The sequence below is a fragment of the Pyrus communis genome, chromosome 3 (assembly GCF_963583255.1).
Source record: "Pyrus communis chromosome 3, drPyrComm1.1, whole genome shotgun sequence".
Lineage (NCBI taxonomy): Eukaryota > Viridiplantae > Streptophyta > Magnoliopsida > Rosales > Rosaceae > Pyrus > Pyrus communis.
Window position 1 is genome coordinate 16,535,074 of NC_084805.1, and position 17,825 is coordinate 16,552,898.

Consider the following 17,825-nt stretch of genomic DNA (forward strand, 5'->3'; position numbering starts at 1 on the left):
TCACGCACACACGATGAATGGGGGGGGGGACTTTGGCCGAAGAACCTCCGATACCAAAGTTAGAATTTAGAGAGAAAAAGTGTTTGGAGAATTTTGAGTATTTAGCAAGAGTGTAGACCTATGTTTTTAGAGAAAATGGGGTAGTATATATAGGGCATGGGGGAGAAGGTGGCCAGCCCTTTGTGGTGTTTTTGAGTGTATTTTGTAGTTAATTGGTAGTTTAATTAGCTATTAATAGATTAATTAGGTAATAAATCTATTAATTAGCTAATTAACATAATTTAAAAGGAATGTTTTGGGGGCTACCTTATGGAGAAGATGGATGAAATAGATTTTGAATAAATATCTATTTTGGGCACTTTTGACTTGATTATGGAATGATTGTCCACTACTCGTGCGTGAGAATTCCGGTGCTCCTCAAGGGTAATTTTGTCATTTCTGCCCAAAAATCCACGTGTTGTCTCTTGATTATTTTTGGCTCCACATTGACGTGGCTTAACCGTGACCGTTGAAATAGGATGGGAGGGAAGGGGAGGGAAAAAAAGAGGGGGAGAGAATCCTACTTCGTATTGGACAAATGATGGCTTGAGACTATTAACTTGGAGTCGGTGCATAGAATTTTATTCAAAATCATGCTTTATATCACTACACCCAAATAAATTTTATTCAAAATCATGCTTGGCCCGAGAATTGATGTTAGAATTACTTGACACTCAAATTAAACCCTCGTTTGACAATTGTAGTAGAATGGATAAGTGAGGGATCGTTCTAGACCGGGGATTAGGAGGGCTTGCTAAAACCTTCTAAATTGACTTCAAAACATAAAAACTAAATTAAAACAGATTTAAGACACTTGGGAACAAGGAAATAAAAAAAGGGTTTTAGTTTTTGACGAAGTTGAAATAAACAAACAAAATGCAAAAATGGACAGATTGTAAACAAGTGTTGTGAAACAAGATGGTTGGTGAATTAGCTAGAGGTTCTTTCTCCACACATGATATTTATGCATATGAATCAATTTCCAGTTATTCCTTCATTGAATTATGAACGACAATGCCCCAAATTAACCGTGACATCACTAGTTAACCCTCAGATTTTCCTTATATTATTGGATTGGATGGCATCATTCGACAACCCAAAACATTCTCAAAAGTTCCCTACATGTCATCATAATAGAGATACAATCGAAGATCATTAAGAATAATGAAAACCATAAGCATTGACAAAGCATTTGCAACTATGACATCATGTTACTCATGCTAAGAATTAAACTTAACGCGATCGTGACAAGCGACCTTCACTACTTTCAAGTATAAGTTAGTAACGATTATGTGAAACCTTCTTAAACTTTAGCCACATATTCATGCATGCTAATTAAGTGTCGACTCTCAATCAACAAACACAAATAAGTTAATCATCAAATAGTTAAGCCAATTGCATTCACGAATCAAGAGTTCATAACCGGAATTCATCAATTCATATCACATAAATAATCATGGTATTGAAATCACCCCTAGCCAAAAAGGGTTTAGTTCCTCATATTTGCAATAAAACAGATACAAACAAATTTAGACATAGAATAACAAAGTAGAAAACACCTAGAACGTTCCAACAACTCCCATTGAAGAGCCAAACAATTGCACAGAATCTGTCCCCTTTCCCTTGCTTGCGGCAGGTTGTGTAGGTGTAGTTTCTGGGCTGTTCTGATGATGTAGAATGGAATGGGGAAGGTGTAGAAGCACGGCAAGGGTAGTAGGGTGAGTATGGATGAGTGTTTGAGGGTTGGAAGAAGGTGGAAGGCTCGGCAAGGAGGGAGGAAGGCTGCGGCAAGGGCTAAGGGTTTTCTGCAGTGCTGTTTTTATTTTCTGGAATGTAGAATGAGTTCTCTCTGGTCTGTCCTCCGGCCAAGGGGGTTAAATTATGTAAATATAGGCATCCAAAACCCTAGGGCAATCAGATTAGGGCCTTTAAAAACCCAAATCCATCAGAAATTAGGTTAAAACAATTGGGTTTTTAAGTGGAACAAGGCCTAAGGTGCGGCAAGGGCTAGGGTGAGTGAATGGGCTTCCTAAAATACCTTGCAAGGCAAGGAAATCAAGTCAATGGACCCTAGGTGCCACAGCAAGGGTTAGGGGAAAAGGAATGGCCCATCTAAGACCCCAAAGCCGAGAATAGAAAGTTTCGAAAATGGAAATTTCCAAGAATGGAAACTTCCAACTTAAGAAACTTTGATCTCCAATTCCAAATTCTTTGTTCTTCACTTTCATTTCTTCATCCGTCTTGAATTTCCAATCTTCACATCACCATTCACTTCTTGGCTCAAATGCACTTCGAATTCATCCTCTCGTTTAGCTCCAAGCATGTCCAAACCAACATAGGCCCAACTTGCTCCAAAACGCTCCAAAATGCACCTTAAAGCATATTAGGCCCTTAAAACCTGAAAACACACAAAAGTAGTTTAAAGAGCTAAAATAACTAAGAACTAACAATGTAAATGCACGAAAACAAGCATACTAAGTCGCATAAATATGCTCGTATCAAATTCCCCCACACTTAGCTTTTGCTAGTCCTCGAGCAAAACAAAACAAAATAACTCAAAAACACAATCTAGACCCTCCAACATTACCTCAGAGATTCTTAATGCAACATGACATATTAAAGATCACTACAATCATAAACTTTAGTCATTCCTACACTCGTGCATATACTTAATCAAAGTCACCATTCCTTAGCTCACATGCAATCAATTAAAACATGATTCGAAGATAGTAACATGCCTTAGAGAATTTACTCAATTCCTTGCAAGTTTCACTCTTATTTTCACTCAGATTCTCTAACTACACACCCTATACTAGGTATATGTGAGAAGATTGATGTAAACATGAAAACGAACACTCACATATGTTTATAACAACGAAGGCACTTTTCTGGAATTTGAAGTGTATATGAATATGATCTCATGAATGGAATGCCACTACTTAGATGTGAGAACCAATGATACCATATGCTCATACCAATCCCAACCTCCACAAATTGAAATACATAACACCCAAGATAGAAGTCAAAGGGTTATATCGGGGCTAGGGTGATTGGCTAACAAAGAAAGGATATGGAAAACAAACGTTCTTTAGGCAATAGTAAGCAAAGTGAAGAAATAAGACACTAGAATCACTTTCATGGCAAAGATTGACTCAAACACATTGGGGAATGAATTACACCACACTTTTAGGGCCAAATTGAACGTTTTGGACCCTTCCTTCAACAAACAACTCTTGTGAGTTCATTCTCACTTATTTTGAACCTCTTTTTCTTTCTTTTCACAACTTTTTTTTTTTTCTTCTTTTTCTTTTTCTCACAAATTTCTATCTTTTCTTTTCCCAACCTGTGCCCCTTGTTTCTTGGCACACACACACACACTAACAAATTCCCCCACACTTGTTTTGCTGCCAAGAAAGCATTCATGCTATGTCATGCTTACCATGCTTCAAGAACAAGGGTATGGACGGTCCTATACTAGGCTAGGTCAGGTTGATATGGGTTAACAAAGAACATAGGCTAACAAGGCTCAATGGGGTTTAAACTTACACACAATTGCACGGGGGATGGCTATTTGGCTGTTGGTTTGCTACAAACTTCATCTTGTATATGTGTTATGCAATCAATATCATGCTTTGAATGAAATGAATATGAGTTCTAGCATTTGGAACTAAATGATGAAACGCCTTCTAAGTAGCAACCGGGCAAGGAATGATGAGATCATGCAACGACTTTAGAAAACAATAATGCACAGATTCATACACTCCAAAGAACGTTTTAGGTTCAAGTCTCTCAGGGTTGTAGCGTTAGTTTGAGTTCCTTCCTTCAAGCATGTTACAAAAACTGATTTTATCCTTTGTAATTACATGTGGATTCATGAATTATAACTACAACCAAGCATAAACCAAAGAGTATATCAAACTTTCATCCATGTTTGTAACATTCCTTAACAGTCATGCAATTAAAGACCGAATCCTCATCATTGTGTTGGAAGGTACCCTAAGACACAAACAAACACCAAAATGACTCAAATGACTCTAAAAACACATCTTTTTGGGTTTTTCAAAAGAATTTTTTCAAATTTTTATCAAATTTTTATCAAATTTTCGGAGTTTTATGCCAAGACACTATAAAACACACTAAAACACTCTAAAAACGCTTAAAACAGCAAGAAACAACATTCTAAGTGATAGGTGAATAAATCCCACGAAATTCATGCAAAAACAAATTGTTTACCCCCCCCCCCCCCACACTTAAATCAAACATTGTCCTCAATGTTTTAAGCATAAAGTCACAAAAGAGCAAGCAATTAAACAAATACGATAAAGAAGGCAAAGTAAAGGCAGTAAAGAAAAGGAAAGGAATAAAAATAAGTCTCTTAAAGGGGTTTCCAAGTTCTTCTCTATTCGGATGCATGGGTTGCCTCCCACGAAGCGCTTGCTTTTACGTCTTGCAGCCGGACGGGTACTCTCTTCAATCTTCATTTGAGCCCACGGAATGGAAAGGAATGTCTTCCACCACTTGCCCCACACCATGCTCGTAATATGGCTTCAACCGCTGCCCATTCACCTTGAATTCTACGCCATTCCTTAAGCTTTTTATGTGGACTGCACCATAAGGTAAAACGTTAGTAACAACAAACGGGCCAATCCATTTAGAACGCAACTTACCAGGAAACAAACGTAGGCGAGAGTTGAAAAGTAACACTTTCTGCCCAACTGTGAAGGTCTTGGTTCGAATCATTTTATCATGGAATGCTTTGGTCTTGGCTTTGTACATCCGGGCATTCTCATAGGCTTCATTCCGAATCTCCTCAAGTTCATTCAATTGGAGCTTCCTATGAACTCCCGCTGCATCTATGTCCATGTTGAAAGTCTTCACGGCCCAATGTGCCTTGTGCTCTAACTCTACGGGCAAATGACATGGCTTACCATAGACGAGCCGAAAAGGTGACATCCCAATGGGTGTTTTGTACGCCGTACGATATGCCCACAGTGCATCATCTAAACGTAAGCTCCAATCCCTCCTTGTTGGTCCAACGGTCTTCTCCAAAATTTGTTTGATTTCTCGGTTAGACACCTCGGCTTGGCCATTTGTTTGAGGATGGTAAGGTGTGGAGACCTTATGGTTGACATGGTACTTTCTTAGCAACGCCTCAATGGTCCGATTGCAAAAGTGAGACCCTCCATCACTTATGATTACTCTCGGCATACCAAACCTAGCAAAAATGTTAGTTTTCACGAAATCTGCAACCACCTTAGAATCGTTAGTACGGGTGGCTTTTGCTTCCACCCATTTAGAAACATAATCAACGACTAGCAAGATATAAGTGAAACCATAAGATGGAGGGAAAGGGCCCATGAAATCAATGCCCCAAACATCAAAAATTTCAACATTAAAGACAGGGGTTTGCGGCATTTGGTCCTTGGTACCTATGTTACCCATTCGTTGGCAACGATCACAAGACATACAAAAGGTTCTAGCATCCCTAAATATAGTCGGCCAATAAAAACCACACTCTAGAACCTTGAGGGTAGTGCGTTGTGTGCCAAAATGACCACCACATGCATATGTGTGACAAAAGCTTAGAATTGAGTGAAATTCAGAATCATGCACACATCTACGTACAATTTGATATGAGCAATACTTCCACAAATAAGGGTCATCCCAAACATAGAAACGTGCATCATTTTTAAGCTTATCACGTTGGTGCTTGTTTAGTTCATTTGGAAATTGTTTAGCCACCAAGTAATTCACTAAATCTGCATACCATGGTTCACTTACCTCAATGGATAGCAGCTGCTCATCGGGAAAAGTTTCAAGGATAGGTACGGCATGTTCATGCTCCTCGTGGATCATTCGGCTTAAATGGTCAGCCACTACATTCTCGCTTCCTTTCTTATCCCGGATTTCAATATCAAATTCTTGAAGAAGAAGAATCCAACGGAAAAGCCTCGGCTTTGCTTCCTTTTTCGTGAGCAAGTACCTCAAAGCTGCATGATCAGAATAAACGATTACTTTAGTACCAATTAAATATGAACGGAATTTATCTAAAGCAAAAACCACAGCTAGAAGTTCTTTTTCCGTCGTGGAGTAGTTCAATTGGGCATCATTGAGAGTCCGAGAGGCATAGTATATGACATGCGGCCGCTTGTCTCTTCTTTGTCCTAGAACAGCTCCTAATGCATAGTCGGATGCATCGCACATGAGCTCGAACGGAAGGCTCCAATCTGGAGGTACAATAATGGGGGCCGAGACTAGCTTCTCCTTGAGTTGGTTAAATGCCGAATTACACTCTTCATCAAACTTGAATGGCACATCTTTTTGAAGCAATCGGCAAAGAGGGTTGGACATCTTGGAGAAGTCCTTGATAAAACGCCTATAGAACCCTGCATGGCCAAGAAACGAACGTACCTCTCTAACCGAAGTAGGAGAGGGTAAGTGACGTACAAGGTCTATTTTCGATTTATCTACTTCAATTCCTTTTTCTGAAACAATATGTCCTAAAACTATACCTTGTTTCACCATAAAGTGACATTTCTCCCAATTCAAGACAAGGTTAGTTTCAACACATCGTTTCAAAATTAAGGTCAGATTATCCAAGCAATTATCAAATGAACTCCCAAATACACTGAAATCATCCATGAAAACCTCAATGATCTTTTCAACAAAATCGGAAAATATACTTACCATACACCTTTGGAAAGTGGCCGGTGCGTTGCATAAGCCAAATGGCATGCGACGATAAGCAAATGTTCCAAAGGGACATGTGAATGTGGTCTTCTCTTGATCATCCGGGGCTATCACAATATGGTTATATCCAGAGTATCCATCAAGAAAACAGTAAAAAGCATGACCGGCTAACCTTTCGAGCATCTGGTCGATGAATGGCAAAGGAAAGTGATCTTTCCTAGTCATGGCATTTAGCTTCCGGTAATCGATACATACTCGCCATCCAGTCTGAATGCGTGTAGGCACGAGCTCATTCTCATCATTCTTGATAACAGTTACTCCGGACTTCTTGGGACTTGAACTGGAGAGACCCAACGGCTATCGGAGATAGGGTAGATCACTCCGCAATCCAAAACCTTGATTATTTCCTTCTTCACCACTTCCATCATCGGAGGGTTGAGACGGCGTTGAGCCTCTCGGGATGGCTTAGTCCCCTCCTCAAGAAGTATACGGTGCATGCATGTGGTAGGGCTTATTCCTTTAATGTCGGCCAAAGTCCACCCTATGGCCGTTTTGTGTTCTCGCAGCACCCTCACAAGCTTCTCCTCCTCCATTGCCGTGAGACTTGATGAAATGATGACGGGCAATGTTTCGCCTTCTCCCAAAAACACATACTTCAAATGGTCCGGCAACGGCTTAAGTTCAAGCGATGGTGCCTGAATAACAGAAGGTAGCATCTTAGTGGAAACTGAATTTGAAAGTGAGAGTGGAACCTTACCATATTGTTGTGGCAATGACTCAAGGGCTGCCACAACCTCAATTATTTCTTCACTAGAACCCATGGCAAAGAATTCCTCCTCCTTGCCGTGGCCTTGCATTGGCCCAAATCCTTCATTTTTGCGCTCTATGGCCTTAGTGATGGTTGTTTCCAGGGCGTCCTCGTTCAATTCTTCAAGGTATACCTGCGCCAAAGAATCGATAACATCAATGGAAAAACAAGAATGGTCATCAACGGGATATCTCATAGTTTCAGAAATATTAAAATCAATCACTTCCCCATCGAATTCCATTGTCAAGGTGCCTTTGTATACATCAATCTTCGTTCGGGCCGTCTTCATGAATGGCCTACCAAGGAGAATCGGCAAAGATGTAGAATGGGCTGAATCCTCCATGTCTAGGACGTAGAAATCAGCCGGAAAAATTAAATGGTTCACCTGCACAAGCACATCTTCCAAAACTCCTTTTGGATACGCGTTAGAACGATCGGCCAATTGTATAATTACACCATCTTGTTTTAATTCACCCAAATTCATAGATGCATAAATAGAATAAGGCATGACATTTATGGATGCACCTAAATCAAGCATGGCATGTTCAAAACGATTATGTCCAATCACACAAGGAATCGTGAAACTACCTGGGTCTTTGCACTTGGTAGGCAGTTTACGTTGCAAAACAGCGGACACATTCTCGCTTACCTTCACTACCTCTTTGTTTGCCCTTCTTCTCTTTGTATTGCATAGGTCCTTGAGGAATTTAGCATACTTTGGAACCTGTTTGATTGCATCGAGAAGCGGTATGTTCACTTGCACCTTCCGGAACGTTTCAAGAATGTCCTTCTCGCTTTCTTCCTTTTTTTCTTGCATGAACCTGCGAGGAAAAGGTACATTGGGTAGATTAGGACGTGAAGTACATGAATTTGAACTTAAATTACCTGATTTGGCCGAGTTAGGGTGATTGAGGGCCTGCGGCATTGGGTTTTTCACCCTTGCCGTGGGTGAGCTAGACACTTCCTCAGGTTGTGTCGTCTCTTCATCTACTTTCTGGGCAGATTTGGGATTGTTTGGCTCGGTCCCAACTTCTTTTCCACCCCTTAGGGTGATGGCCTTGGCGGATTCGAATCCTCCATTTGGATTGACTGTGGTTGAGTTAGGAAGCTTTCCTTGCTCTCTAATCTGTCCAAGGAACTCAGAAATCTGCCCTATTTGTTTCTTCATATCCATCATCTCCTTCTCGTTATTTGCTATCCGGTTGTTTTGATTTTGCAACCCCTGCGAAATAGAGGTTAGTAATTGCATAGCTTGATCACTTTCCAAGGACGTACCTGAATGAGATGATGCCGAAGGTTGTTGGGGTGCATACGGCTTGGAATAAAAACCAGGGGGGTTTGGCCTAAATCCTCCTTGTTGGGCAGCTTATTGTGGCTCCCTCCATTTGAAGTTTGGATGGTCCCTCCATCCGGCATTGTAAGTGTTCGAGTATGGGTTGTTTTGATTTTGTCCTTGGAAACCAATTGCATTGGCAGATTCCCACCCACCATTCTCGATTAGTTGAGGGCACTTGTCGGATGGATGCCCTTGAATTGAGCACACGCCACAAACTTGGTGTTCTTGTGCTTTTGGACCAATCACAACCTGAGAAACAAGAGAAGTAAGATTAGCAAGTTGTGATTGAATTTCAGAAATAGCACTCACCTCATTTACACTTTGTTGCCGTGGGGCTTCCCTTTGGCCCACTCCTTCATATTGTTGAGCGTTGAGCGCTCGGTTGGCTATGAGAATCTTGGCATCCCTTGGTGTTTTGTCCACCAATGCTCCTCCCGCTGATGCATCAAGCATTTGACGTTCGATAGGAAGGAGGCCCTCATAGAAATATTGAAGGAGAAGTTCCTCCTTCATTTGATGTTGAGGACATGAAGCTACAAGGCCCTTAAAGCGCTCATAATAAGCCGGGAATGTCTCACCATGATTCTGTTGAATACCACTAATTTTCTTCCGTAGGAGAATCACTCTCGAAGTAGGGAAGAATTTCTCCAAGAAAGCACGCTTCATACTCTCCCACGAAGTCACAGTTCCCGGGGCTAGTTCGTAGAGCCAATCTTTGGCCTTGTCCATAAGTGAAAATGGAAAGGCCTTCATCTTCAATATACTCCCATCCACAGTGACGGGGGTCATGCTCGAATAAACCACCTCGAACTCCTTCAAGTGTTTGTTGGGGTCTTCCATAGACAAGCCATGAAACTTCGGAATATGGTGTAACAAACTGGATTTGAGTTCAAACACCTCAGTCTTCCCCTCTGCAGCCGTGGGGTATTGGATACAAAGAGGCAATGCATTATCCAAACCCGAGGCCGAAAGCTCCTTGATGGTTCTATTATCTGCTGCCATGGCTTGTTCTTCTTCAAAAATCTGATCCGTGGGCTCTTCTTCTACACCTACTTCATCTTCTTCAAGCCCAGGTTGTGGTGGAGGTTGTGGTGGCTCTTGTTGACTCCTTGTTCTCCTCAAAGTGCGTTCAAAATCACCGTCAAAGTCGGAGATGTTATCTATAATAGGCCGAGAGCTACGAGTCATACACAGTACCTGAAAAACAAGAAAACAAACAAACTAAGAATCTGAAATAAGAACGCACGAAAAACAAAAAAATAAAAATAAAAATAAAGACAAGGGATTAGCAAAGTTGCTAATCCCCGGCAACGGCGCCAAAATTTGATGTTAGAATTACTTGACACTCAAATTAAACCCTCGTTTGACAATTGTAGTAGAATGGATAAGTGAGGGATCGTTCTAGACCGGGGATTAGGAGGGCTTGCTAAAACCTTCTAAATTGACTTCAAAACATAAAAACTAAATTAAAACAGATTTAAGACACTTGGGAACAAGGAAATAAAAAAAGGGTTTTAGTTTTTGACGAAGTTGAAATAAACAAACAAAATGCAAAAATGGACAGATTGTAAACAAGTGTTGTGAAACAAGATGGTTGGTGAATTAGCTAGAGGTTCTTTCTCCACACATGATATTTATGCATATGAATCAATTTCCAGTTATTCCTTCATTGAATTATGAACGACAATGCCCCAAATTAACCGTGACATCACTAGTTAACCCTCAGATTTTCCTTATATTATTGGATTGGATGGCATCATTCGACAACCCAAAACATTCTCAAAAGTTCCCTACATGTCATCATAATAGAGATACAATCGAAGATCATTAAGAATAATGAAAACCATAAGCATTGACAAAGCATTTGCAACTATGACATCATGTTACTCATGCTAAGAATTAAACTTAACGCGATCGTGACAAGCGACCTTCACTACTTTCAAGTATAAGTTAGTAACGATTATGTGAAACCTTCTTAAACTTTAGCCACATATTCATGCATGCTAATTAAGTGTCGACTCTCAATCAACAAACACAAATAAGTTAATCATCAAATAGTTAAGCCAATTGCATTCACGAATCAAGAGTTCATAACCGGAATTCATCAATTCATATCACATAAATAATCATGGTATTGAAATCACCCCTAGCCAAAAAGGGTTTAGTTCCTCATATTTGCAATAAAACAGATACAAACAAATTTAGACATAGAATAACAAAGTAGAAAACACCTAGAACGTTCCAACAACTCCCATTGAAGAGCCAAACAATTGCACAGAATCTGTCCCCTTTCCCTTGCTTGCGGCAGGTTGTGTAGGTGTAGTTTCTGGGCTGTTCTGATGATGTAGAATGGAATGGGGAAGGTGTAGAAGCACGGCAAGGGTAGTAGGGTGAGTATGGATGAGTGTTTGAGGGTTGGAAGAAGGTGGAAGGCTCGGCAAGGAGGGAGGAAGGCTGCGGCAAGGGCTAAGGGTTTTCTGCAGTGCTGTTTTTATTTTCTGGAATGTAGAATGAGTTCTCTCTGGTCTGTCCTCCGGCCAAGGGGGTTAAATTATGTAAATATAGGCATCCAAAACCCTAGGGCAATCAGATTAGGGCCTTTAAAAACCCAAATCCATCAGAAATTAGGTTAAAACAATTGGGTTTTTAAGTGGAACAAGGCCTAAGGTGCGGCAAGGGCTAGGGTGAGTGAATGGGCTTCCTAAAATACCTTGCAAGGCAAGGAAATCAAGTCAATGGACCCTAGGTGCCACAGCAAGGGTTAGGGGAAAAGGAATGGCCCATCTAAGACCCCAAAGCCGAGAATAGAAAGTTTCGAAAATGGAAATTTCCAAGAATGGAAACTTCCAACTTAAGAAACTTTGATCTCCAATTCCAAATTCTTTGTTCTTCACTTTCATTTCTTCATCCGTCTTGAATTTCCAATCTTCACATCACCATTCACTTCTTGGCTCAAATGCACTTCGAATTCATCCTCTCGTTTAGCTCCAAGCATGTCCAAACCAACATAGGCCCAACTTGCTCCAAAACGCTCCAAAATGCACCTTAAAGCATATTAGGCCCTTAAAACCTGAAAACACACAAAAGTAGTTTAAAGAGCTAAAATAACTAAGAACTAACAATGTAAATGCACGAAAACAAGCATACTAAGTCGCATAAATATGCTCGTATCAAGAATGGGCTAACCAAAGTTGAAAGCCATAATTCTCAGCTCAATAATGATTCCTCAACCCAATGGGCTTTCAGCCCACAAAAGGACCTCTTTCGCCTGAAAAAGTCACTTCTTTAGCTTCTGGCAAAGTGAAGTGTTGTATAATCGGTTACTCTCAAAAACCACGTTCACCATAAAAACAACGCTCATCTTGTTTGAGTACTTATGCCCTTACAGCTTGATACCAATTCGGCACACCTATACTTGCGTTGTAGTGGCCGAACCTAGTGTATTAGATCTTGAATTTTGCAATGAACTAAGCAACGTTGTCTGCAAGTTTTAGAATCCAATTACAAGACTCGTTCTTTGCTCGGCCGAAGTCACTCAAGTGCAAAAGCTAGTAACACGCCATATCTATTATACTCGCCCAGCTGAGCTTAATCACGAGTTGTAACAACCTCATTCACAATATAAACATAATTAGTTCATTTACTTAGCCGATTAACATTCTAATTTTTAGGGCAACACCTATTAAACCCAATACTAGTTTTTAAATTAACTTTTCACGCCCAAATTTTATTCGATGTGTATTCCGACGATGGCCGGATTAGTAGCAATGAAACCGTCGCTCTCTTCCAGGGCTCCGTTTTCCCCAGACAGGTCCTTGCGCAGGTACTCTCTATCTGTATATATGTATATTCTTGAATATATGTGTATAATTGTATGTGTATGATTATATTTGTGCAAATATAGTGGTTGATTGGGATTTGATGCTGGTAGAAATGTGTGCGAAATCAGATTGATTTAAATTTTAAGTCTAATTGTTGGTGAAGTGGTTAATGTGAGCTCGGGATGTCGTAATTTTCTGATCCGAGTTGAGCTTTTTATTTCGTGTTATTATAAATGTGGAATTCATGTTCATTTAGTTGAAACTTAATAGTTTGATGGAAACAAATGGTATAAAATAAGTAGATGAAGGATTTCTACTACAATTAGTGAGGGTTAAGAGAGCTATGTTATCCGGTCGATCTTGGGTGGGAAGAAGACTTCAGAATGGTGATACATGGCATTACAATAATGTAGTAGTGAAAACCTACAGCATAAGACGACTATGGAATAGTTAGGATTGTAGCATATGAGGGATATTTGTTTGGGTCATGATCATATTGACAAGTAGGTTTTTGAAGCTGTATATTTGTTTGCTGAAGGAATTTCCGTAGAAGATGATAACTGAAGGCATAAGATATTAAACACTGATTAAATGAAAGAATTTTCTCATTATGTTTTGTAACATAAGTTTGGATACCCAACCCACCAGGGTGTTGCTTCACAATGCTTTCCCAGGGCAGGTTCAGTGGTTGAGCTTCATCCACAAAACTTGAACATTTCAAACGATTGGGTCGATGGAGCAACGACCGGGGTTCCCTCGCAAGTTGTAAATAAGGGGATCACTCCCTCTGCAATGCAAGATGTACTTGGCCTCGCAACATCAGGACCAACAACTTCCCTACCACCTAGACCACAGGTAGGTTTTGGAATCAGACCATCACCACCAGCTAAGGATTCCAAACCATTAAATATATCTGGGAATGGCTTTGCTCTTGACTCATCTCTTGGAGATGATGTTTTTCTGCAACTCCATTTCAACCAAAGAAAAATTTTCCCCCTAGCAGTGTACCAGGCTCATCAGCCATTGTGCCAGTATCTGCTGGGAGCCAGTCTTCAACTAGCCCAAGACACAGGTTGGTGGTCAGCTTCCGCAGGCCCAGTCATTTGAAAACCCAAACCAACAAGTCTCAGCTCAGACTAGCCCTTCTGGAGTTTCACTAGGAGCTGGGAACTCTGCTTCTAGTTAGTCCCATATGACATGGCCTAGGATGACTTGAAATGATGTTCATAATTACACCAATATCTTTGTGAAAGTTGACACAGACAGAGATGGGAAAATCACTGGTGAACAAGCCCGCAACCTATTTCTGAAATGGGGACTACCAAGAGGTAGGACAATTTTTTTTGAATTCATCTTTTGGCTTGTGTTTTATAGTTACAGGTGCCATGTGGTTTATTGAAGCTCTTTTCTTTTGTTTGTTTCTCTTCTATGTTAGCTTGTAACTAAACTGGTGCATCTTTGCAAAAGTTGTATTATCCCTATCCCGGAGTTAAAGTTGTTTAATTTTCCTCTTCAGGGTGGTGGCACTGGCCGACTCACAATGTTTAGTTGGTGGCATTTAGCTTGAATTCCTGAACATAAAAGGCTAGATCAAGCATATTGGGAGATGCTTTGCTGCTGGATGTTCCTTTTTTGCTTGATGTGTTGGTAATTTGATGTAAAAACTTACTTTATGCCATCGATATTTTGTAGATATAAACATTTGTAATTGGGAGTAATTTTTTGCTGGACAATTGACATACAAACATCCATAAATACTATAAAATTGAGTCATGTCTGAATGTGCAGTCTAGATTGATAGAATGCATGACATTCATTACACCTTTTTTTTTAAAGTTCACGATCAGTTCTTTAATATTAGCAATTTTAATGATTGGCGTTTTACATGTTTTTAACGCATGGCATTCATCACACTTTCTTTTTGATATAGCATTCATTATAATTGTTCAGCTTCTCTTTCTTCAACGGTTCAACTTTTTGACGTGATCCTCTTTTTTTGATGTGATTCTGTTTGTTCCTTGCAGGTAGAAGAACTAGGGAAAGAAATTTTGGATGCTAGGGAGAAAATTGAATATTTCCGAGTCAAAGGCAGGAACTTATGAGTATCTCATGTTCGTTTCTGACCTTTTTGTGCATATTGAACATTCTACAGTAGTTTTACATTTTTACGTTTGAATATAATTGTTCTACGAGTGATAGATTTTTGGACGTCCTAATCATTTGTTGCTTTTAAATAATCTGCACTTCTTACTATTTGATTTTACAGTGTTGTAAGATTTTATTTATTTATTTATTTAATTTTTTTTTAAATTTTGGATTTTTGTGGTCTGAATTGGTATTGATTCTTGAATCCACAAGTACTACTGGGAGAAAGTGCAGATCATCTGTTTTATCATTGTCCTGTAGAATTAAATGTGGCTGAGATTGTTTAGGGAAGGAAATGTAAGTTGGGTAATTCAGCAGGGTACATAAGTAGTTTTGTGGTGATTTAATGGCTTTTCTGATGGTGCAGTATGCCAGCAATGCATTTTTGTTCACCACTTTGGCTCCGTGTTTTCTCAAAACTTTGGCTCCGTAGTTATGGAATAAAGTTGGATTTTGTTCTCCACTTTGGCTCCGTATTTTCTCAAAACTATATTTCTTGGCCATATTCTTTGATTGGAAAGATGCTGTTTTTGGATATTCTAGTTTATGTTGAAGGTCCTGTATGTAGGAAGAAATTGTATTGTTCTTGTAGTTTAGTTTTCATAGTTTAGTTGAAGGTCCTTTGCTCAACTTGTGTAAGATAATCCCAACTGAAATTTTCAGGATCCTGTTGATCGCATCCATTTGGATCTTGATGGGCTTGTGAAAACTCTCAATGAGCGCTGCAAGAAGTACGGATTACTCGGAAAGCCTACAACTTAGCTGAGCTACATTGCATTTTATTCGAATTCTATGTAGCGTTTCTTGAGTGCATCATTTTATTTTTCGTTATTGTTCACTGCTGTGGTATTTGTGCTACATTGCATTTTATTCGAATTCTATTTAGCGTTCCTTGAGTGCATCATTTTATTTTTTGTTATTGTTCACTGCTGTGGTATTTGTGCTATATTGCATTTTGTAATCTAAAATTTTATGGAGGCTGGTAACCTGGCATCCAAGAAGGAGCCGCTGACTGGGATGTGGATTGGGATAAGTTTGAAGACGAATGATGCCAAAAATGAGTTTTTATAGATCCAGTATTGTCTTTGAGATAATAAATTTCTAGTAGCACTTAAATTCTTTTTTCCTTTTCACCTTGAGGTAAATGGACCATATTGCCTGCTGCTTATAGTTCCTTTGTCGTCTGGTGGTGGATTCCCACTATGTTCAGGAGTTTTAACTATTTGATGTGGCTGATTCAGAAGTTGGATTCGCTTTTGTCAAGAGCTCACTTTTGATGTGTCAAATGTCTTGGCGCCTCCAAAACAGAAATCATCATCAGTTCAGAAAGGAAAGCTCCCCAGTTGAGAGTCCAACTGCTTCTTCTCCTAAAGTTGATGTTAAGTCAGAGAAGCCTTAGTGCAAATAACAAGGTTGTTGAAAATGGAGCAGCATAAGATAAAAATGAAGAGGAGTCAGCAAAATGTGCTCCCAACAGTCCATTTGCCAGCAGTAATGTTGGAAGCCCATCTAGAGAATTTTCAGATTCTAACTATGGAAGGACAACTGGCACAGGTGCCTCACCCCGTGATATCGAATCTCAAAGGTATAATTTAGATCTGCAGTTTTCTACATATTTAAGATCACCCTGATACCTGCAAAAATTGTTGAAATTCTAAACTTTCATGTGCAGTGATGATCACCGGGGTGCTGGGTCTGTTTTCTGGCAACAAGGGTTTTGATGAACCAGCATGGGGGACATTTGACACTAATGATGACGTTGACTTGGTGTGGGGTTTCAATGCAGTTAGTACCTCCAAGGTAAGCTGATATTGAACATTCAATATTCTTTATTATTTTATGGAACTCAATTCTTTGACCTTGTCTTTATGCTAACCGGATCTTGCTCCATGATTGCTGTTAATACCACCAAGTTGTTTGTGGCGGTGATCATGTATCCTTTGTTTCAAGAGTAGCCTCAAGTGTCCTAATGCTTGCTGCGTTTAGTTATTAGAGAAGGATCTAAAGAATTTTAACAATAATAGTTACTATCTTCACCAAGTTTCCAGTTCTGATGGTTTCATCATGTAAATCAGTTAGTAGTACGAGTCTTTCGACCAAATATGACGAAACCGAGCTTCCTGATTTTAGTCTTGGTTCACGGTAGGTATAAAAAGAAGGGGATATGGAATTTTTCTTGGTGCAATTAATTACACATTGAAGGGGACTCTGGTTTTCGCGTTAGGTCTTTGGTTAATCAAGACCATTTTTATGTTTACATTGACAACAGATGGTGCTGTATTGCACATGGAACATTTTGTAGCCGAGGTATCGTTTGGTATGCAGACGGGACGGGACGGGATGGGACAGGACGGAACGGAATGGAGCGGGAGCAAAGATGCCCTCGGATGGAAACAAGGAGGAAGAAGAAGGAGACGGAGAGGTTATAATTTTGTGTTCCACGGATGTGGAACGAGTCGTTCTAGGGGGGTGAGGTGGAACGAAAATTCACCCAAAACTCGTCCCGTGGAACAGCTCGTTCCACCCGTTTTAAGTGCACCAAACGTGGGACGAAACGCCTTGTCCCACTCTGTTATGTCCTGTCCCACGTACCAAACGGTACCCGATGGAACGTTTCCATTATCTTGCACCTTTTAAGTATGCATGGATTCTAGGTTCCACTGAATCCACTTTCTTTTCTAATAGCTTGGTTGCGTAGCACTTTCAAGCTTTCTGTTTTTGCGGTTTTATATTTGTTGTTATTACTGGCATGCTGGACTGTCCGATAACTGCTCTTAATCATGTGTGATGTATGATATGGATCGGGAGAGTAATAAGGATCACTATTTTTCTGGCCCTGTGGAGTTTAGGTCTCAACCCTATCAGGACTGGGCCATCACAAGGAGGTAGGTTTTCCCAGAAGAGCCGCCCCTTTGCTTTCGATGATTCTGTTCCCAGCACACCAATGTTTGCCTTCAATTCAGGATATTCACCACCAAGGTACAAG

General features: G+C 40.0%; 1 pseudogene; it reads left to right on the top strand.

Annotated features, from left to right (window-relative positions):
• The first annotated feature begins 12,622 nt into the window (after window positions 1-12,622).
• LOC137728300 (uncharacterized) overlaps window positions 12,623-17,825 on the top strand; it is a 68,511-nt pseudogene continuing 63,308 nt past the window's right edge.